The sequence below is a fragment of the Python bivittatus genome, unplaced genomic scaffold (assembly GCF_059951505.1).
Source record: "Python bivittatus isolate LINGU-HERP-01145 unplaced genomic scaffold, Pbiv_v1 ctg000220_np1212, whole genome shotgun sequence".
Lineage (NCBI taxonomy): Eukaryota > Metazoa > Chordata > Lepidosauria > Squamata > Pythonidae > Python > Python bivittatus.
Window position 1 is genome coordinate 6,211,262 of NW_028277048.1, and position 24,300 is coordinate 6,235,561.

The following is a 24,300-nucleotide window of genomic DNA, read 5'->3' on the forward strand; positions in this document are numbered from 1 at the left end:
TGGAGGAGCAAGGTTATCACCCCGCCAGCAATCCAAGGAAGATACAACCATTTCTTCACTCCTTCCTACATTAGGACTGCTGGGGGACAAGGTTAAAATCCCCCCTAGTCATTGTGTTAGAGAGATCTGCACTGTAAAAAAAGATATCTTGGGGATATTAAGTCAGCAACAATATTTGTTATGTAGAGTTTCAAACATGCTAGATACAGACTTCAACTTTTTGTCTTTTAGCCAATTAACAAATCATGTCAAATCAGGACTTTATGAATCTGGACAGTAAAATGGATCTTTCTATTGATCTTCCATCTTATTGTGGTCCTACCACCAATCCTCGAAGAAAATTGTCTACTTCTAACAGGTAGCATTCTTTTTTCTAAGATGTTGGAAAGCAATCAAATCATCTATTTGATGCCACTTTGTTTTCATTAGATGGACAAATTATTATTATTTTGTGCCCTGTGTTGACTCCTGGCAACTCCCTAAATGAGTCCCTGCAGTTTTCTTGGCAAAGTTTCAGAAGTGGCTTGCCCTTGCCTCCTTCCCAGGGCTGAGAGAGAGGGACTGACCCAAAGTCACACAACTGGCTTCGTGCCTAAGGCAGGACTAGAACTCAGGGTCTCCAGGTTTCTAGCCTGATGCCTTAACCACACTGGGTCTCAGTTTGGACAAAGGATAAGATTAAAATATTTTTATGGCAAATCCAGTAGTATGGAACAGAACAAGGGATATTATGATGGCCTTTCTCTTTTACTAAGGCAGTGTTGTCCAAACTTGGCCACTTTAAGATGAGTGGACTTCAACTCCCAGAATTCCCCAGCTCCCCAATTCTGGGACTTGAAGTCCACTCATCTTAAAGTGGCCAAGTTTGGACAACACTGTACTAAGGGAACTGGAATCAAAGTGGTAAATGATTTTCTGTGGGGTGAGAAGATTCCTATCCTGTATGTGATCTAAACCAAGGGTCATTTAATTCAGTAATCATGTTCCCAATAGTAACCACTTCAGCATCTCTTGAAGTTGACAAGTAGATCAGCAACAAACTCTCCCCCACCCCTTTAGACTTGCCACCTAGAGAAACAAAAATACATCCATCCATAAGAGCAGGCTGGCAGTTTGCCCTCTCAGGAAACCAAGTCCAAAGTGGATCACACAAGGCAGAGTCCAATGCAAAACTTTCTATTCACCTATGTTATGACTGCAGTGCAGACTGATTTTTTTTCCTTCAAAGCTGAGAAGAGGGTGGGGTCCTCTAATTATACTCCTTTTTTCAGCAACTGGCCCAAGACAAAACATAGTAAAATAAAAACATCCACTGAACCATTCTTTTCTGTTGGGTTGTTAAATCCACCCAAGTTATTTATTGCATCTTTCTAGTAATTCAAAAGCCTTTGTACACTTGTTGCCATTGATAGCTCATCCTCTATGAACTGATTTAGCTTTAAATGTTCCAGTTTGCACTAAAATACTGGCATGCAAACTTAAAAGACTGATCAGTAAAATACATGTGGATATATCGCTAACAGAAAGGTAGCATCAATGAAGTTGCAGAGTGCAGATGCAGTCAATGGGTCCACCTGCTCAACAGCAAAAGAAAGCTAATGCAAAATGTAGATTGTTTTTGTTTTTTTAAATAACAATAGCAAAAAGGGGGAGCAAACTAGATTTTCTGTGCTCTGAGAATGGGAAAAGCAGAAAAGGGCAAACACATGAGAACGCTGGTTTGATAACAATTTAATACAGATGCCCCACAGAAAGTGAGAAAACAAAGAAAACATAGCCATTTCACAAGAAGCATTTAGTAAGGAAGTACCCTAAATTAGCAGCTATCATATCTGACCATAAATTCCTATGTGTCAGTGTAGCAGAATTTTCTTTTCTCTGCCCTGATTTATTGCCTGCCATTTCGCTGGGTGATTCACCCACATAAGCTCTACTGCCATAAAAGACAAAATAGTGATCTGTTCTTTCCATACCCTGGAAAAAAAACTTTTCTCTGGTTGCAGAAAAGCACAGGACTTTTACAGGGTCAACAAAACTGTCCCTGTTTTGGTAATAACATAAAACAAATATGAAAACAGAAAGAAATTAGCAGACTTGCACATCTGTATGTAGCTCTACATATGTATGAAATACAGATACAGGTACAAAAATAAATATTATACATACATGCGAGACATAGTACATACTGACAAAAATAGCACTATGTGCACATAGGAATATATGAACACATGCATATGCTTGATTTAATGGGTTGTACCACAAAAAGCCCTCATAATCTTTTTACAAAATGTGGAAGAGTCAAAATAATGTTAAAGATGGCAGGATAAAAGTTATGTGCATGGTGCCAATATGAAACCCCACAGTCCTTCAAACACGTGCAACTGGATTTACAGAAATGAGAATAATACCAAATTATTATATGGGCCACACAGATTCGAAGGGAAAACATGATTCAGAGTACATGTGGGTGCGTATGTAGCAACTGCTAGATAAACCGTAACATGAATGTGCTTTTCTCGGGATCATGCATCAGCTGCAGACCTGAGAGTCCAGGACAATACGCAGATGCTTCAAGGTGCTTTCAACAGGTGCTACACCTACACCGTGGATCCAGCTCTCTGCACAGCCCTGGAAACGTTATGCTCGGAAATCCTTTCAGCCTTCCAACAATCTCAATTATTGTGGGTGAAAAGCCAAGTGTCAGGCATGCTGTTTCGTAAAACCATCACTAAAGTTTGTCTGAGATGATTTCCAATATTCCTTCTAATGCTCTGCTTTTATGCACACTGTGATGTATTCTGGCACAGGCGCCCAATCTAGCTGAAATAACAGAAATACTGGCAATTACGTACAAGGAGTATTGTCTGTTTTCAAAAAATGCAAACAGTCAGGTACTTTGATCGTATAACCGTTTATGTTTGCTGGATATTAAATTCTATGTGTCTCCCAGAATTTAGTGTGAGAAATGAGCATGACTGAATCAAGTGGAAACACTTGCAATGGACTGAACTAAAGTTCAATGGTCATTTATTTGAAAAAATAGCAGATTATAGCCTGCCTGATAAGAAAGAAAAGTGAAATATAATCCTGTAATCGGGCTCATTCATGGAGTGTGGTTCTATATGCACTTGGAGGCAGTACAGTAATGATCATGAGAAGCTGGATCTTGTGGAAAAAAGAAAGAAATGGTTCCTGTTTGGTTAATCGTACAGTCACATATCCAACATGAGCTGGAACTGATAGCCTTCACAGCAGTAACACCGTGGTAGGCTTGAGACACAGAGTAATGGAAGATTTGTTTTCAAGCGGTAAGATCAAGCAGGCAGTGCAACCTGCTTAGTCCCTCAGGTTAAAATATCATAACACAGACCAAGCACTATCAAAGTTAATGTATATGTACATAAAAAGTTATCTCAATAAGTGGCTGATCTTGAAAAAAAACTAAGCACAATCAAGCTTGGCTGGAACTTGGATAGGAAACCACCAGGAGATCCTACAGTTGTGCACTAGGCAGCCAAATAAAAAATAAATCCCAGAAGGCACTGATAATCAGCTACTTCCATATTGTCCCAGGAAAACTATACAATCTGATCCAGTAGTCACAGAATTCAAGCTCAGCTCAAGAAAGTCTTTGAAGTAGAAAATTTCCAATAAGCTCAAAAGAATATTTTTTGTATTTCAAACCAGAAAAGTTTGTTTTTTTTAAATAAAAGAGGGAGCTAGTAAAAAAGAAGTTGACAAGGAAACGCTACATTTGAGGTTTACAGCAAACCACAGCCAAAGGAGCTTAATTTAAATGTACATAACTGGTTACAACAAGTACCACTGATTCCAAGAAACGACTGCCCAAATGAAGAAAGAGCAAAACTTGTCAGGTACAGAAACTTGCTAACAGGCTGAAGCAACTTCTATATAAGGAAAGTTTGAAGTTTTTTACCTTAGTAAAAGATAAGTAGATGGCAGAAGCACAGAAAATGATGCAAGTACAGGATATTCAATGCATAGTCATGTTCCGGAATTCTTTACAAACAAAATCTAGTGATGGCCACTAATTGTTACGGCTTGGACAAATGCACGGAAGTTAAATATATTAATGGCCAGTAGTCATGATGGCTACATGCTCTCTTCAGTGTCCGAAGGGAGGACAGCCCTCAGTACCAGTTGCTGGAGAACAGAAGGGGAAGGTGCCCTTGTATTTGGGAACACAGTGCTTCACAGGGCAAGCTCAGATCCAACATATACTTTACGTTTATATTTATTTATTTCATTAGATTTGTTACGGCCACCCACTCCAGCAGACTCTGGGTAGCTTACAAAATCTACTGCATAGCTAAAACAGTTACAAGCATTGACAAAATAAGACAGCCCAGACTAAAAACAACCACAATAATAGAAACATGACAGCCGCCCTCCCCCAAAAAAACATTAACCCCAGGCCTGGGAACAAATCAGGTTAAAAAGGCTTTCTGGAACCCTAGGAGAGGTGGGGGTCATCCATTTCTCTGGAGGGATCCTACTTCCTAGGTCCCCAAACTGGCAAAGTTTTAGAAGCAACCTGGGGTGCACCCACTCTGCCGGAACATGCCAGGTGGGCAGAAACAAGTGGAGAAGGGCAATTCCTCAGGCAACCAGGCCCTGTGCCATGAAGGGCTTTAAAGGTGACAACCAGCACCTTGAACTGCATCTAGAAGCCAGCCAGTAACCGATGCAGCTCCTATAGCAATGATGACACATGGGTAGAATGAGAAGTGTCCTTTACTGCTCACGCTGCTGCATTTTGAACCCACTGTAGTTTCCAGATGGTCTTCAAGGGCAGCCCCATGTAGAACGTATTGCAACAGTCCTGTTGTGAGGTGAGCAGGCATGAGTGACCGTCTGAAAGGCCTCCTGGTTGAGGAAAGGCCACAACTGGCACACAAGATGAACCTGTGCAAAGGCCCTCCTGGCCACAGCTGCTATCTGCTCCTTGAGCCCTAACTTGAAGTCTAGGAGGACCCCCAAGTTGCGAACCACTATCCATACACGGTACACAAAATGATAAATGATACTAGTTATATACAAAAAAATGTTACTCCTGCTAACAAATACACATCTAAACTATTATCTTCATCATATCCATATTAAGAACAATATATATTAAATGACATTTTGAGTCAATATTTATAGAATTACTTTAATTGTTTAATGTTTTATTTTTCTGTTATATATCCATTATGCACATGTTGTCACAAATCCCTGGGCTTTTGGGTTAGGGCAGGTTATAATAAATCCAGGTATGCATAAATATACAAATGCAAAATTCATGTGTAGCACAAAGAATGCTCAAGGCACAGAATCCATACATATCATGGTATAACACACTCATAAGCTGTACAAATATATATATATATATATATATATATATATATATATATATATATATATAAGTAATGCCTTCTTGTTCCTTCACATATATGCTAGTAGTGGAAGGAACACAAACTCAGTTATGTCATTCTCCTCCAACTTCACATCACCCTTGCACACAGCTTAAGAAAAGCCAGGAGGTGATCTTTCCCCCCTTCCTTTCTGTAGCTGAACTGCAGCTGCCCACCCTCTTTTGTCCCCCACATCAAACAACAGACAGCAACACCACAGCTAGAAAATTATTGATGAGGCAGAGCAGGCCTGTGAGGTGGTTGCCATAGGGATGAAGGGAAGGGTGAGATGCTGGGTTGCCATGGATCCTGCCTGAGGGAGGATGGGTACCAGCATCACCATAGTAATGCAACAGTATGGGAGCTGGGCAAAGATGCTCAAACACTTGAAGAGAAAGCGTATATAGCCGGCATTTACAGGGAAAATGGCTCTGAAGTACAGTGAGACCACTCCCTCTGGGGATGGACTATGAGAGGACATGCCTATCTCCATGTCTGAAAGAGATACAAGATGAGGAGTAGAAATTCTCTCTCTACAACCCTCCTCTCCAAAACATAAAAGAGGACACAGCTATGGTCTACAAAGTGAGCGTTGGAGGTCTTCGCCAGCTGCAATGTGCAGCGAAAGGGTGGAAAGCCTAAGAACTGGACTTCCAGTCTGAATGTGAGGAAGAACTGGAGCAAAAGTAAACAAGGACGCCTGGCTTTGGATTATAAACATGCATGTGGAAAAAAGTGACTGGTGGAGATTAGGACCTCAATCTGGTGCCTTTTATGTCTCAGCATAAACCTGAGTGATGGGGCTGGCGACAACAAGAAGGGAACTTTGGAATCAAAAACTCACGCTTTTTATTCCTGTTATCGGACATTACCCGTGTCATCATCTCTATCTTCCAAATAGCATCTCTAAATAGAACACTATTTTTGAGCCACCATAATTGTATTGTTGTATGCCTGCCTATCGTCATGGCAACGCCTCCAAAATAGATATTTCAGGAAAAGAAAGAAAGGGGGGTATCAACCTGTTCAGCAGATAACTCTTCAGCCCCAACTTGGTTTCTCCTTGTCATTATAAGTGCTGCTGGGCCTAAGGTAATCTCTACTACTTCTCACATGTTCAGGACAGTCAGTCTTGGTGTGTCTATGCATCTTATCCTTTTACACAGACCCATACGCACACCTACATAGCTGCCAATGCAAACGCTGACACACACATGCCAGCACAGGGGAAAAAATATATGCAGGGGCTTATTTACCAAACAAACACGTGTACACAAACCTTTGAGCCTAGACTTTCTACTATAATAGGTGAAACAATCAATCAAAGGTACCCATTGTTAAAACAGTCATGCTATGAAGACACCAGCATAAGACAAGACTCACATGCACAAGGTACAAAGCCAAAAATATCTACTGAAAGAATTTTTTTTAAAAAGCACATCAATCTTCAACATAATCACACCTCACATTTAGGACAGTTAATGGCAACTAATAAATATTTTCAGTAAATAAAGTCACACTTATTAACCACCACTAAGCATGAGAATCAGGCATCATAGCTCTGAACATTAGGGGCAAAGCAAAGAGGAGGGGACGCTGCTTTCATGCCCCACTTATTTTATTTATTTATCCGATTTATATGGCCACCCATCTCACAAGAAGTGACTCTCGTGTCCCACTTATTGGCTTCCTGGAATCATCTCTCTGACCACCGCAGAAAAAGAGATGCTGAACTAGACAGACATACAATGCAATACAACAGAGCTAGCAGCAGTGAACAATTGCTTAGGAATTCAAAGTACTTTGCAGGTACTCGTTTTACAACAGTCTTGAAAGATACACCAATGTTAATATTAGTGTCCCATTTTACAGATGGCATACACTGAGATTGTGAGACTAACAGCTTGACCGAAGGCCAGTTTAAATTCAGAGCCATGATGAGAACTCAGATGAAGACTTCTGGAATTACAGCATTTTCTCATGTTGCCAGCTCTCAAATAACTGAAGTCTGTTTGTCTTTCTGTCTGTCTGTCTGTCTATCCATCCATCCATCCATCCATCCATCCATCCATCCATCCATCCTGAGCACAACTGTTAGTGGTATAAGGATATACCTTGCAAGAAGACACACACTCTCTCCAACATTCATGGCATTAGCAGATGGGTTCCAGCCTGAATCTATTACACAACTTAAACACATGTACAGTCTAGAAACAGTGCTGTTCTTTACATGTTTGCAGCATGTAAAATCTGATGCATATAAGTCTCCTTCCTGCCAGCCAAGGTGTGGAAAAAAAGAAAAGAGCTGATAAATCGGCCATTGGACAGTTTCCCGCCCAAAATTTACACACTGAGCCAAAGCATCCCAGCTCAAGACCAGTCTGTCATTGTCGCTTTGTTTATCCTCGTGTTAAGGAGAATTCACCTCTGGAACTAAGATACTGTAACGCCCCTCATTTGGTGAACCTCAAAGCATTTCAGTCATTTCTGGAGACAGAAAATCAGTACACAGTAAAATGGAACTGATTTTAAAGTAGAGCATTTAATGTTTCTTCAGCTAAAGTTGGGGTTCTCAGGTCATCATGTTCAAGATCCAAATAAGTGAAAAAAGAAATGCTAGACTAGTAAGAATTCCCAGCTTCAAATTTCAATTTAGATAAAATCTGCCTGCAGCTCTAATTAATACTGATCTCTCTCTCTCTCTCTCTCTCTCTCTCTCTCTCTCTCTCACACACACACACACACACACACACACACACACACACCCCTATAGTAAGCCAAGCCCAGGACCTTATTTTGCTTACTCAGCTGAAGTCTCTGTATAATGATCCACAACAGACAGTAGCTGCAGATAAGTTCTCAAAGGAGAATCATAGCGGGCTGGGTGGTCTTGCTGCTCTCCGCGGCTCAGGTACTAAAACAGCAGCAGGCTGTGTGTTGGTGGCTTCAGGATATTCCTGCTAGACCTGTCTGGGCAAGGGAAACTTGGCTTCAGCCTGACATCTATTGGTCAAGCGAGTACCTGCTAAATGCACCTGACCTAACCAGAGACCGGGATGAGTTCAGCAGTGGCTGCCAGTGGCCAAGGAGGACACCTCCCAGCGAGTCACCCGCACGCCTGTGTTTCCACACCCAGCTTACAAAGGGCATACAGTCAGGCACACCGTCTATAATTTCTTCTATACAAATGCTCCATCCTTAATTAAACTCACACTGGCTGTGTTTACACAACACACTTAACCTGGATATTGAGCTGATCCCTCCTCTGCCTTTGCCTTTATGCATCACACACAGAGCAAGGAACTAAAATTAATCAAATGAGATGGGGTTCATCGAACATGCAGAGTCACAAAAAGCCAAACCAAACTACTAATTCTGTCTGCACATTGTACAAATGCAGTCACTGGTTTTATAACTGACCTAGTTACGAACTAGTTTGTTTATAACTATAGTGTTGTGAGAAGATAGCCACACAATTGTGTCTATAAAGTCCTAATATTATATTTACTCAAAAGGGAGACGGCTTTGAAAGTAAGATGGTGATCCTTACCCCCATTGATGATTAGAAAGAAAGAAAAAAAACCACTTACCTCCTTTGTAGTATTCTCAGTGAATCTAAGATAATCCTCCCATTTAAAGTTAAAAGGGAGGGGGGGGGGTTGCCTTCCTTTCATATAAATCCAGTACTGGCTTTGGCTAAAGAAAGAAAGAAATTCTGACTTACATTCCCTCTGTCACTAGAATTTACTCTTCTCTGACAGCAAAAAACACAATCCAGGTTCATTTGCTTTTGCCATAAGAAGGGTGAGGACCAGAAGTAACAAGTCCTGGGTCAGTCTCCTCTTCTGCTTACTTCCGATTCAGGAGATAAACCTGTGCTTGACTTGCTTTGCTTTAGACCATGGACAGGAGATTCAAAAACCAACTACGCAGAAACCTGCACACAGAAAACTAGCACGTAAAGGAACAGAGTTTCTCTCTCACTTTCTCTCTAAAATGCTTGTTTTCTACATGCAGGGAATTCCATCCTGGGAACCCCCATCCACACACTAAAGCAGAGCAAGGCAGGCATGGGCTTTCTTCAGGAAGTGTGCTAGATGGAAAAATACACTTGCCAGCCAAGCCAAAACTGAAAGAGGCTATCCCACTTTGAAAAGCAGAGCAGTTGGATAGGCTGGTAGCGTGGTAAAAATGCAGCCTTTAGCCTAATGCCTTTTGCTTGGGGCAGCTGTCGATGTAATAAACCATGTCTGTTTAAAACAAAACAGGCCCTCTATGATGTTTGTTGTGATAACATGGCCTTCAACTTCTCATCGGCTATTGATAAGATCCAATATGAGGAGAAAAAGGTTATGGATCCTAATACTTAACCAGGTATTACCCCGTCTAAAAGCAAAAAGGATGTTCTCCAAAGAAAAATCTGGAAAAATGCTAAGGGGAACTGCAATTTGAGATGCTTTGCTTCTACCTCGTTGGCTAACACTGCTGTCATTACTGTGTTTCAGCCTTTTACGGTAGCCAGACATGGAGCAATTTAGCCAGTGAAGTTCTTCCAGCCAGTGAAGCATTTCCTGCCACTTCCCTCTGTGTCAGGAAAAATGTCAATTTGCTATGTCTGTGTTGCAAAGACACTAGTAACAAAGGCATTTTTTTAAAAAAGGCAATTTATTCCTAAGTCTGGGAAGGGAATGGTAACTAATAAATTAAGTAAGATTGATGGGCTGGAAACTAGAGAGAGCAAGTGTTGATTTGCATAACATGTTAAATATGGGTGGTAAGTTTATGCAACCCTGAGAAAATTGGATTAATTGAATAAACCAGGCACAGTGTACAAACACAGTGCTGTGTTCATATAACGTGCTTCACCAGGTCAATTAAAAATCTAATTGCTACACAACCTACTAAGAATTCCCTGTGCTGGCTGGAGGATTCTGGGAATTGAAGTCCACACATCTGAAAGTTGCCAGGGTTGAGAAACACTGGGTTAGTGTGTTGTGTGAACACAGCCATTCTCGGACAGGGCAATCCCTCTGTTGGCATCTCAAACTCAAAACTCATCCTTTCAAATTCCAGTAAGAGAATAAGTAAGAAAGCCTTGAGCAAGTCAATGTCTTTCAAAACCAGTACCTCACTTTGTGAAGTGGAAAGAAGAGTAATAAATTCTGTAGAGTCAGTTTTGATAGTATCTTGAGCCTTCATGATAAGGTTGGTTCCAAATTAGATGGATGTAGCATGTTGTGTAAATCACTGGTTGTAGTCTGGAAAATGCAGTTTATGTCAAGGATTCTCCATAAATGCAAAAGTGTTCACCACAACTCCAGATGGCATCCAAGAAACTCCAGTGTTAAATTGAAAAAAATAATATGCATTTATTTTAAACTGCATGAAATCTGAAATCTTGCTAGATTGCACAAAACTTCAGGAGCAAAATCACCCAAATCCCATGAGATTTGACTTCTCATAAGATTTAACTCATTTAAAAAAAAGATTGGAGGGGTGCTTGTGGTGTTACATAGGATCACACACTAGTGTCTGGCTAACAATAATATAATAATAATATAATGAGTTAACTCCAGTTTATGTGCAAGCCCAACCAATTGTGATTTATCTAATAAGCTCTTGGCTGCAAAAGCAGAAATTCCAGCTACTTACAATGAAGTTCTAGTACCGTACATTTGCCTAACAATTTGTAAACTATGTTGCTGCACAAATATTTTTAAAGGAAGGAGATTGCTGAGAGGAATTAGGGGTATTAGAGGGAAGACATATAGATTTGTAGAGGGCAGAGTAGACCGTTGGGAAAAAGGGCAAACGTGTTTGCAGTCCACCAAATGATGAACTTTACATGTTATCTTAAACCATGCAATGGTTTAATATGCTTTAATTGAATAAAACATAATTATATGGGTTTGGGTACCATGTGAAGCTATCAACCAAGATTTACAAACCTTTGTGCCTGAGATTATCTTAAATCACAGTATGGTTTATCTATTATATGCAAACACTCTGTGACACTATTTCAACCCCCCCCCCCCCAATATCCCCTATATGAACCCAGAAGGAATTATAAGGGCAAGGAGCATTCAGTCAGTGTGCATAATGTATGTTCAGATTCACAGGAAAATGTACAAAAGTCCAATGCACCACAACCAGCTTTTAACCCTCTAAGCAGAACAAGAAACATGTATTTTACCTCCTTATTGATAGCGTTGTTGGGCCCTGACTCAGTCCTTTGAACTCTGCCAGTTTCAATTTTGCTGGCCATTGTTTGTCCTAAAAACAGTAGTTGCTTCCTGCACTTTTCTAACACCAACATCATACCTGCAAAAGCTGTCACATAGGCGCAACCTCTGTTAATGACACAGTAGCTAAACCGTTTCATTCATTCGTCATACTATCCTAGTAATCACCACTCCACCCCAAACCAACCTCGCCAGTTTATCCTTCTCACCTTCACTGTGGACAACTGCTTTGTTGCAATTTTCAGTGCAGCACACTGGAGTGGTAGTCTCCAGCTGGGACCTCACCAAGATGAAGCTGCATATTCTATTCCTGTCTGAGCACTTCCCCTATCCATTTCCTCTCCAGTTACACCCTGGTCACTCAATTTCCTTGGCCGTGGATAGCCATCACATTGCCTAATATCACATTATTACATGAGATACCATGAGAAGCAGTATGCAACTGCTAGCTCCTTCGACTAGCCCCTAGAGCCAGCTACAATATGCTGACAGCTAAGATGGAAGAGCCAAATGTAACTCACAGTTAACAGATAAGAAGCACAAGTCACACCCAGTCCCCCTGCATCGCTCTCATTCGCTGCAGAAACAATCCCTTGTTGATGGTGGAGGATAGGTCAAGTCTCTTTTGTCCTCTGGTCTATTGCTCTTCAGGGTACCCAAATCAACATCTCACCTTTTTACCCTGGCAAGCTTTGAGATGGCTGCAAAGACAACCAAAACATCAGTGGAACACCCTAGGAGTGCTCTCGACATGGGCCAGCATAGCCTGAAGAACCAGTAGACACCAAGACCTGTGGCCTGCCTCTGTACATTCCTGTCGTAACAGAGAAGGAAACTCTATATCCCCCAGGCAGTTCCTCTCTTTCTGAGTCACCATTTCCTCCCCAGAGACTAGACAAAGCTTGTCCTCCTCATTCCCCACATTTAGCCTGTCCTCCTTTCACACCTCTCATGCTTATTAGACAGTCAGCTTGTCATGTAGACAATGAAGCTGAGTACTTGTGTTTTTCCCCCATGGGTTCAATGGCATTGCTCCATGTGAATGTATCACCTAAGCACCCCTATTTTCTTGAACAGTAAAGCTTGCACGATTTCTTGGCCAGCTGGGTCCATCTAAAGGTCAATGCCTTTATACTGCCCTAAATCTGCATGTTGAAAGAGCTCTTTATATTTGACTCATGGCAAAGTTCAAAGCATCAGAAAAACCACTGATGAAGGTGTAATTGCTTCTGAGATGAGACAGATGAGTAGCAGCCAAACACAGGAGAACATCTGTGTGGCTCATCATACAGGGTTGTCATGGGATACAGGTCTTAACATCACAGTTGCCTAATCTGTGAAATGGGAACAGCAAAAAGCCCTATCATGTGACTCTGGAAATATGAATGATGAGACAACAATATGCAGTAACCCTACTGCAGGCCTAGGAATAAGCTAGATATGTTACAAATAATAATTTTTGAAATACCACATTTAGGCAAAGAAAACAGAAAAAGCAGTGAGGGAATGTTCAAACTAAACTTCCAACTTAATTCCTTTGATCCATTGATATTTTGCCACTACTCTCAATAAAAAAGACCTTTTTCATTTCATTGAACAGAGTGCTTTTTTCTTCCCCCGTGAGCCAGGCTGAAATTCTGGGTATGCCCTGGGAAGGATAAATACCTTAGGATCCTCACTGAGATGCAGTGATGGCATGAAAAGATTGAGGGACTTCTTTTTATGCTGTGAAAGAGAAATTTTTCCCACCCCTATCCAAGATGCAGCGGAACAGATTTTGGCTGAGTTGCCGAAATCAGCTTGCAGGGTTCTTTCCAGGAGTACCAATTCCCCCAAAAATCTCTGGGCAGAATTTAGGATCTCTAAGGCCTTTATTGTGATGCCTGTGCTCTCTAGGGCTCAACTCTTCCCCAGATTTCCAGCCTCATCCGAGTGAGCAACAACAGCTGTTCTGAGTGGAGACTGCCAGCAGAGGAAGACAGATAGGTTCCCTGACCCCAGCATGTGCACTTAGACAGCCCCCAAGTAATGCAGAACACACAATGCTAGCTGCACAATTCAGACTGGCTTTCTCTGAATCCTGTCTTCTTATAAGGAGCCCAGCATCCATCTCATATTAAATGTATTCATAATCAAAGCAAGAGACCCAGCCGCATCGAAATCAGTGGAACTGACAATTTTCTACCTCCCTCAAGGGACCTTTTTATTTTGGGTGATCTAATGTGTACAGATTTTTGAACACATGATAACAACAACAAAGAGTCGTGTGGCATCTTTAAGATTAACACTTTTATTGCAGCATGAGCTTTTGTAGTTTGACACAGCCCAATTCTTCAGATGTATAAAGTGCCCTTGTGAAGTAAAAGGAATGAGGATGAATCATTATAAATGTTTATCAAGCACAATTCTATACAGAGGGATTGTGGCTTGTGTTTATCTAGTGCCAAAAAGAAAGTCAGGGAGACAATAATGCTTTATGGGGTTTTTTGTTTTTTGTTTTTTTAGATAAATGGATCTCTGTCTGCATGGAATATGCCTCCTGGTTGATTTTACCCCTCAAGGGCTCTACTGAAGGGCAAACCACACTGATCTGGGTCTTTATTCCAGTTGCCCCAGTTCTTTAGAAAGAAAAGGATAAATGTTTTAAATAGCAAAGGGCCTATTGTCATCCATCCATCCATCCATCCATCCATCCATCCATCCATCCATCCATCCATCCATCCAAACTGGCTTCTTCCGTATCTCTCAGCAGCCCATTCTATCAGCTCATAGCTAAGCCCTGATCTCAAAAGTGTGCATGGCTAGAAGAAAAGTATTTGGAGGCTCCAGGAATACATGCATATAGGGTAAGCTGTAGGGGTAAGTCCTGCTATCCTATACCTGCCTTTTGCTGCTAAAAAACAGACAATCCTGACACTTTCTCTGTGTCTGAGAGAATCATGCTTAAACATACAGATCTGCTGTCAGCAAGTCTAATTTGGCTCTACTTCCTGAGACAAACTTTGCCTTGGCTAGAAACTCACAAGGTGGCTCTCACCTAACCTCTGCTTGCTCTCTGCAGTAACAAGATTGTGATATAGGCTACTAAACAGCTGCCCAAAGAAGACTGAGATCACATACATGAAGTGCCTGGAACAGCCAATGAGGTTCTGTATTCTTGCCAGTGTTACTGACAGTTGAGGGCGATACAGCACGGGAACAGGGTGCTGCTTTGCCATGCCCCACACACCAGCCCAGCTAGCCTGTTGGGCCCAGTAAGAAACAGCACAGGATTCCCACGAGCACTAAGTGGCTTGAGCACAACTCCTGGTGACAAACAATGACAACAGGCATAGCTTTTCTCTACAGTTCCCAGCTGCCTGGATTTGAACTACACTAGATTTTCTTTCTCTCCCCCTTTTTCTTACGGTGAACTGTTCTCCTTGCTAAACATGCAAATAAGTCTGAGATGGCAGTGGGGGCTAGAACATTTCCATATCGTCATATGTCACAAAGGTGCTAGCTCTTTGGAGCAGAAAATAATTGGTATAAGAAACATTATCCCTATGAACTTATTTTAGGAAGCACGTGGCTGAGGTATAGACTCAAAGCATATTCATGAAAACATTTTATCTGCTTCTAAAAATACTGTATTTTTTTCTGGGAAAGAAATCAACTGATTGACAGGCACTCAACAAAGTTGGACACAGAGAATACATTTAGCTTAAAACTAGCTTCACAGAGGAAGGTTGTTAATGATCTCTAATTAGACATTTCAGTATCCTTACCAAACTACATAATGTAGTATAAATCGATCTACCAAGTGGTAATTGGGAGTTATACAGTAGTCCAGCAAAAGTGGAAGGTAATGGGTTAGGTTAGATTGATCTAGATGGGCCTAAGAATAAAATCCAGCATAGTCTTGTGAATAGAGTCAGGCTAGGATGGACTTCAAGTCCCATCCTCTGTAATGATTGCTCCATACAGCAAGTCATAATAATCACCATTTGTAAATTAGGAATTCAGTCCCTGCTGCTAAAGCTACATGGATCTGGCCCTCCATTTCTGAGATAAAAAACCTCATGGGAGATCTATATAAGCTGTTCTTGAATCTCCCGGTGATTTATGGGTAATACATCTGACATCCAACCTACCCAAATATGAGCCAATTATTGCTAAAATATTTACAGCAAAAGCAAGCACCTCAAAACTAAATCTCAGTATTAATATATGGTAATTCCCAGGTAATTCAAGAGTATTTTTAACATTTGCACTGACTATTGCCTTCTGAGTTCAAATCTAAAACCTGTTGATGGCTTAAACTGCCAAGGCCGATATTGCTGGCTGGGTTCACAGCTCATGCTAAACTGAAATGTGGTTTATTTGAATTTGACAATATGATGTGTAAACCCACCTATAGTGGCTTGTAAATCATGATTTGAACATATGCAATCTGCATATTAGTATTAGTATTAGTATTATTAAGCCACCCAGAGTAATTGAGAATCGGGTGGCATAAAAGTTTAATAAATTATTATTTGTTTTACTGAGTTTCCATCTTATGAGAGTCGCTGCCAAGAGATGGGCAGCCATATAAGTAATAAATAAATAATAATGAAACTGTGCACAGATCTGCATATGGCAAAACATCTTTGTATATGGTGGTATTGAGGGGGAGGAGGAAAGCTTCTCACAGGACTATTAACATTTGGATGTGAGATTCCCGAGTGCCAAATGTCTGCGCCTCACTATAGTCGTAAGTGGCATTCCTGGTTTTCGCAGCAAAATACAGAGCCAGGGTCTGATGCTTCTTTTATAATTGTTACTTTCAAGTATTCAACCAAAAACAATGCTACTTCTGCAGAACTGTTTGCAGCTGCTGCAAGGTGGGCATTTCTGAATCCAAACTTAAATAGCCGGGGAGAAACATCCTTCAAGAGATGTATGATTGTGCTGTACATCTGTACTGGCCGTGACTGGGCATGTGGGCGGGCAAGCCTGGAACTACAGTTTCACCTTCACTTTGCCTTTGTGCACACAGACATCTGAAGCATACGCTGATATCCTCCTGTGCCCAAGGTAACATCCCACAAACTGCTTCCACCCACCCTTGGCAGAACAGGAAAAAGGTGCGCAGACACGATCCAAAAATACCTACAGAAACATGCATGCCTGTCCTCCGGTGGCACAGCTGGGTTGCCCTAGCAATAGCTAAGCTGATTTCCCCTATCAGTAGGGATCTTTCCATAAAGAACCACTGGGCAGCGGATCAAAATGCAGGTGGGCCTGGATCCTTCTATCTGGTCATGCTTAACTATTGGCAACAATGTAAGAAAATGGGACTCCAGCGGGGAATTTCCTCCAGCCTGAATTTCAGTTCAGTTCTTCATACAATCCCTGGGACTATGTCTATCTGTATGCATAGCAAACTTCCCTATTCTCATATAGAACAGAAGGGTATTACTGTGTTTTGTTTTGTTTTTAAATTGGCAGAGAACTCAGCTCTCCAGTATCCCCAGTTTCTAACTCCACTGTCCAACCTTAGGCACATTTCTAGACTCAGAATTAAACTGGAGGAAGAGTGTCACATGGTGATAACCAAGCGTGTGGGGGTGGGTGAGGAGCTATTCATGCCTATCTCCCATGCACCTGTTTCAATGTTATGGTAAGTCATAATGCAGTGATTAGATCTAGGGTAACTTCTGAGCCCAGAACATACATCAAATTGCAGCTTTAGGGGATTATCATAACTACAGTTTGTAACTGTGCCTTATAGTAAGTTTACCTACCTAAACCACATAGCATGCCATCCAAGTACTAATGGGGATGTATATTAACCTCTGGTTAACTTTGCCTTCCAGCCTCCAGAAACAGTGATGTACAACAGCCAGGGTGGTGCAGTGGTTTGAGTGTTGAACTAGGACTGGGGAGACCCACCTTCAAGTCCCCCGTCAGCTACAGAAGCTCGCTGGGTATGATCAGGCCAGTCACATTCACTCAGCCCACCTTGCCTCACATGACTGCTGCTGTGTGGAAAAATGGGAGGAGAGTGTGCTAGGTAGATACTGCCTTGAGTTCCCAGAAGAAAAGCAGGATAGAAATAATAAATAAATATAGATAAGAGCTACCAGATGTGCTACCACAAAACCCTGGATGGCCAAAGAGTCAGGGCATCTCTTTGCTCCCATCTACTGGTTGTCCTGATTTTTGCAACCCAGATCTCGTAGCCCTGTGCAATTGGATCAGCCATACTATAGGGCTGTTCCAAACAGAGCATCTCTGCTGTTCCCATATCTTTCTTCAAGCTTTGCAGACCCTTAGAGGATAACATAGGAACAAACAATGAAGGGCCCTATAGTATAATATTGTCTCTGTACATGTAGAAATGTGTACGCAGGAAATGTTTGATAGCTACCCAACCACAAGAGTGATAGGATACGAGCTAAAATGGAGGGTAACCAGGATGCTGTGGTGGCTGCCAGGGGCATCATGATCATCTGCTTCATCACTGAAAGGTAAACAGCCTACCTGTGATTAGGGCCAAGCATAAATGTGAACACGCTGTCAGAGAGCCCTGCCACCTATCTGAATGCGGTTAATACATGTGTAACCAATGTGGCTGCTACTATCAGGGACAACGCACGGCATCTGGCCTTCAAGCAAGATACTGTATCTTCTCATTAGTACTGTGATAGTCACACTAGGCATACCACATCAGAACTTGCCATGCGTGTAATGCCCACTAAATGTCAGGCAGTATGATCAGCAAGAAAATCTTGGTAATTGTATGGAGAAGGCAAATCTGCCATTGTGGGAAAAAACATTGCTTCTCTTTAGTTAAGAATGACAATTAGTACATGCGAAATTAATTTGTTCCAAACATTCTCCCCAAAATTCTCATTTGTGAATTATGATGTTGAAAATTTCACTGGATAGTCTCAAAGCATCTGCCAATTTCTCTCTAAATATATGACTCTAACATCCAGCTGATCCAAAAAAAAGTGGACCCTGCCCATGTGGGAAAAACACTAGGAAGAAAAAAAATATTGACTGGATCTGAGTGCCTGTGTAATTTTATTTCAGTATTAAATATTTGACAGTTGACATTTTAACAGAACTGTCATACAACAATATTTCCTATCTGGGAAACAACAGCTGAGGAGATTTCAGATGCCTTCTGAAGTCAAAATAAGCAAACAAATGATAGCAAAGATTTTTACCAAAAAGATTTAAAATCAAGTACTTCAGACAGTAGTTAAAAAGCATAATTGCTATCAAAATGGTAAAATGACATATTTTGAATATTGATGTATTCAATATCACAAATCCTCAGCATTCTCACACGACGACTTGTGAACTGTCAGTATTTGCACTTGAGATGTTGATGTTCTCACAAGTTCTCAAGTAAGAATGCTGAAACCTTTTAACATTTGGTTGATTTCATGAGATTTCTGTCATTTTATTACTGTATTTTATTTTATTCTGAGGCACTGCAAATTGCATTTAAGGGTATGATAGATGCACTACTATTTGCAGGCCTTCTGTTGGGCTTCCATAGGCCTTGAAATCCTTGCCCCTCTCTCCCGGGCACTGGGCCACTGTGTTGGGTAAGTCCTTCTTGTAACTGTGTTGGGAATGTGGACTTGTTTGAAATTTGCTCTCAGTTATACTGTATTGAGTTTTTGTGTTTTTTTTAATATTTTGGGGTTATCTTTGTTCTGTGCTTTTAGTTGCTCAGAGTTGCAGTTCACAAGTTGGGCAACTATACAAATCACTTGAATCAATCAATCAATCAATCAATCAATCAAATTTATGAACTAACTGATGGTTTATTCAGCAACCATAGATCAACAAATCATACAATCTGTAAATCTAGACATTGTTTCCTGTCCTCCACCTTCTCTTCCTGTTTTTGAATATGCTGATTAGATCTTGAGGGTCCTAATTTGGCCTTCAGTAAAGCTATGGGACATTGTGGCTAATTTTAATCCCATAAAACCTTCCATGTGGACACTCATGTATAAAAATGAAGAGCAAATGCATTGTACAAACGTGGAACATAGAAATCTGATTTGGTTCTACAAGGGGCGCTCACACTATTACCCACAGTCACAATGGTAACATCAGGCTTCCAGGACCAGGACTCCGCTATAAATCTCCAACCCCAAACATGGCTTAATTTGGTTGCTAGCTTGGAATTTGGCAGAAAAATTTCAGATACACCCTTATAGTGCAGCTAGATAACAAATCTTTATTGCCAGTTGATTGAAGCCACGTTAAAATGTTGATTGCCCTCTGTCAGTGTGAGAGTGCAGTTTACCCACCAGAGTTTAAACTCACTATCCCTTCTTCCTCCTTTCAAGTTACAAACACTTTGGCCTCTGCTTCATGGCCTTGAAGCTAAGTGTTATTCATTACTGACATAATTGCCCTGAGCACTTACTACTCATGGAGAAGTTCTACCACACTACAATATCTCATTTCTGATTTATTTAGAAATTTGAACAGGGATCACAGGAAGAAGGAAAGTGGTTACAGAAGGACAGAATAAAAGAACAAAGGCACTTTTTTAAGGTTTTGGTTTGTACAGAAGGAATAATTTTTAATAGGCTGAGCTCATAATGAAAACTTTAACAAATGGTGCACATGCTAAAATCCCCTCTCCCGTTTTTTTAAAATTATGTGACCTTTAGCTTCGGTTATATTGGTTTATCACTAAGGAGCAAAACTGGAATTTATTCAGAGGAAAACTGGAGGAGTTCTTTAATAGAATAGAAAGTAAAAATTCTGCCTCGGTGTTCTCAAAAGCAATTCACTGTCCAGAGGTTACAAGTCCAAATTCCAGTTGCAACCCATCCCAGCTTCCCACCATCTCTATAATGGAGGGTGGGGGAAGTAGTACGATTTTCCCATAGCGTTCATATGTGCCCCTCTGTCTCTCTATTGAATGTACAATTCCTAAACTGGCCCCAGGTTAATGGCTATTCCAAATGGGAATGAGTAGAACTCAGATTCTGCTGCCATCTGCTGTTAAGAATACTGTAGAAGTATATGTCGATAACATAATATACACCGAAAGCGTAACTGAATAAGTATATTAAACCTAGCCTTAGTTTGGAGACCCAGGCCTAAGCAAATCTGAAGATGACTAGATTAGAATTATATACTGTTTCCAGAGAATTAAGATGCCAAATGAAAGTAAGGGAGCCTAAGTCCTTATTCTGAGACTGTGCCTTCTTCCCTTTTTAATCTTTCAGCAGAGACTCAGTGCCATCAGTGGGTGCAGTTTTGCTAGGCTTTATGATGTAGTGATGCAGAAAACTGCAGCTGAATTTCTGGCTATGATGCAGTCATTAGAGCTACTGGAAATCTCCCCCCCCGCCCCAATCTACTATTCACCAGAAGGTCTTCAGCTGCATGCTTACCCCACTCTACAAAAAAAAAAAAAGAGGGGAGGCAGCCTATTAATTAATGTGTAAATTAATATATATGCATATGTAAACCTACTATACTGTTTAATGGAGGAATAAAATGTAAAGAAAAAAAAATCAGCAATGTTAGCATATGCCTATTTTTCAAAATTCTATAGAATTTCAGGAGTTTTTCCTGGCAAGTAACCTCTGTGCAAGTGCTCTTTCCTACATCTCTGTAAAACTGTAACGGCATCTGCTCATCCTAGGAGGACCTCTGTGTCTTACCATCAATAGTCCTGGAGGGGAAGTTCAGGAACATTCAGTTCCAGCCCATCCTCAGACAGAGCACTTGAAACAGCTTCGTGTGCCTCGCTGGGTTGCCCCGTCCATTATCCTTGGCATTCTGATTCATACCTCCTCTCTTAACTGCCTGCCTGGGCTGGCCTGCAGAAGAGAACACCTTTTTTGTATTGGCAGATGGGTCTACAGAAATTTCCTGGAAGTTTACCTGATTTTGCTCAGTTATGATTGCTGAAAGAAAGTGCTGGGTCTAAGCATGGATGTGTCTGGTCACTTACTGCAGCCCAAAAGGCTCGTTAGTTCCAGTGCATTTCACTGATTCTTTGATTCCTGTTACCAATGTTAAATTTACATCTCATTTCACTGGATTTTATTGTTGATTTCTAATCCATGGCCATTACTGAATGTTAATAATCATCCTAGGAGGAGAAAATAAGCAACTGGATCTGAAAAGAAGCCACCGTCTTCCCTTAGAGCAGGGTTTCTCAGTCTCAGCAACTTTAAGATGTGTGGACTTCCACTCCCAGAGTTCCCCAGTCAGCGTTGAAAAACACTGCCTTACAGGACTGGGGAGAGTGTATTTAATTAATCAGTCATGACTAAAGCCAACCCAAGCAACAGTGAAAATGCAATATTGCTGGAATCAGGGTAAGGATCTCCACTGGAACTGGGCCCAGCAAAAAGGGAAGGTTGCTTAGCTGCAGCTCCAGGGAACAGTTTTCGCATGTGTGTGGGGTGGGTGCTAAAAATGTCTGGGAGTTGCTAGGAAAGTAAACCATGATTCTTGCCACACCCCCTAGTTTCCTTTACTTTCTTCCAGAAAGTATTACATTGAGCAGCCTGCCTCCCCTTACTGTTTCTTTGATCCCAGCAAAGGCTACAAAACAAGCCTGCGTTCCGAAGCCTTCGACTTATTTGGAAAAAAGCCTGATAATGTCACTGTGAAGCATTACAATGTGCTTATCTAAACGTTTAAGGTAGGTCAGCAGAGGGAAAAATAACAGGTAAGCATGTGCTTCAGGTTACAGGTAGTCCTTGCTTAACGACCACAAGAGGGACCAGAAAATTCATTGTTAAGCAGGGCAGTTGCTAAGCAAGTCATGCCTGATTTTACGACCTTTTTAGCAGCGGTCATTAAGCAAATCACTGCAACCGTTAAGTGAATCACGTGGTTGTTAAGCAAATCACGCAGCTCCCCATTGATTTTGCTTGCCAGAAGCCAGTTGGGAAGGTTGCAAATGGCAATCATGTGACCCCAGGATGCAGCAACTGTCGTAAATGCAAGCTGGTTGCCAAGTGCCTGGATCATGATCACATGACTGCGTGGAATGCTGCAACGGTTGTAAGTGCGAGGACCAGTTGTAAGTCCCTTAGTTCAGCACTGTTGTAACTTCAAACAGTCACTAAACAAATGATTGTTAAGGAGGACTTAATGAGGACTACCTGTATTACCTTGCAAATGAGGCTATTGGCTGTTTATCTCCTCTCCCATCACACATATTCCTTCCTAGGGTGAGACATGTTTCAGAATTCAAATGCTGGGGAAGGAAAATAACACAGAAACATGCCAGAGGTGCCAGGTAAACCAGCTCTGTCCTGCTCATGTATGGCTGCTTTTGCCTGGCTGGCCTCTGCTGCACAAAGCTCATGGACATGCCAATTTTTGGCATGAGAGCCTGCCAGTCCTGAGGCTGAGCTCGTAACTGGTTCTTCAGCACAAGTCTACAATTCTCTTTCCTTGGTGCTTCCATCTCAAATCCACGATGATACAAATTATGAAGGCAATACAGTCAAACAGATAATGATCTAAAGTAGCCTTTCCCAACCTGTATTCTCCAGATGTCTTGGATCCTATCTCTTGTTCTCTGCAGCCAACATGATCCTATTGCTGTGTTGATTGGCGATGATGAGCGGATGCATGTCCAGATATGTAAAGAGTATGCGCTTAGGGAAGGTTGGGACAGCCAGCTCAAGCTCCAACTGAGTTAACTCCAGGCTTGGTGGCCCCAAATAATCTCAGCCCCAAACTAGTTGGGATGAGGTTTCCTTAGGCTCATTTGACCCCAAAACTGCTTATCCAAATAAAGCGTGATGTGGACATTCACAGAATTCCTGCCTTCTTAATGAGTCTCATTCTCAAAAGCTGTTGCTATGCCACAATTAGAAAGAAGCTAAGGACTGAATTGGCATCCCATAAAAAAGAAGTCCCAGGGTGTAAAAGCTGGAGACTGTCAGACTGCAAACAGCTAATTATATCTATACAGCATGAGTGAGATCCAGCCAACAAACAAAATAGAAGAGCCATCATATTTGAACAAGATACTGCAATAAATATTTCACACCAGCTTAGATCTGTCTTTTTCTGATATAGTGCCTTAGCCTCTCCCTGACACCTCCTTAGACTACTGCTAAGATAACTACAGAAAGCACCAAAGCTCTACTGAGCACTTGATGATTTCCAGTTGCACAGCGTGATTTGCAGTCAGAAGAGAATTCTTTGGCATAGCAAACTGATAAGGGCTTAATGGGTCCTGATGCTTTGTTTTAACCAATAGTTCTTCATCACTACATTTTCCCCTCTTGTTGAAACGGCAATTTCTTTGGTTCATTTCCAAGCTTCTCTTTTCCAGATATGCTTCACATCAAATAGCTTCTTCCTCTTGCCACATGAACATCATGAATGAGAAACAGAAGCTATATATATTGGGCAAGCTGATTATATAAAAAATTCTACTTGTCACAGTTTTTCCCAATCCAGTTGAGACTCTCAGGGTTCCCAGACAGCATTGCTGGAAGTTGCAGGCAAGATACACCCAGGTATTGAATTGGAAAGATCTGGAATTCCTATCTAAATCCTTACAGTACAGTATCTTCAAAGTGCATTGGATATACAGTATAAAGACCAGCCTCACCCAGTCCCCAAGTATCGACTTTTGAGCTAGGGTGAAACAG

At 41.3% G+C, this 24,300-nt stretch overlaps 1 protein-coding gene across 1 annotated transcript in view; it reads right to left on the bottom strand.

The window, feature by feature from the left end:
• Positions 1-24,300, bottom strand: part of IQSEC2 (IQ motif and Sec7 domain ArfGEF 2) — a 151,871-nt gene that overhangs the window by 41,577 nt on the left and 85,994 nt on the right.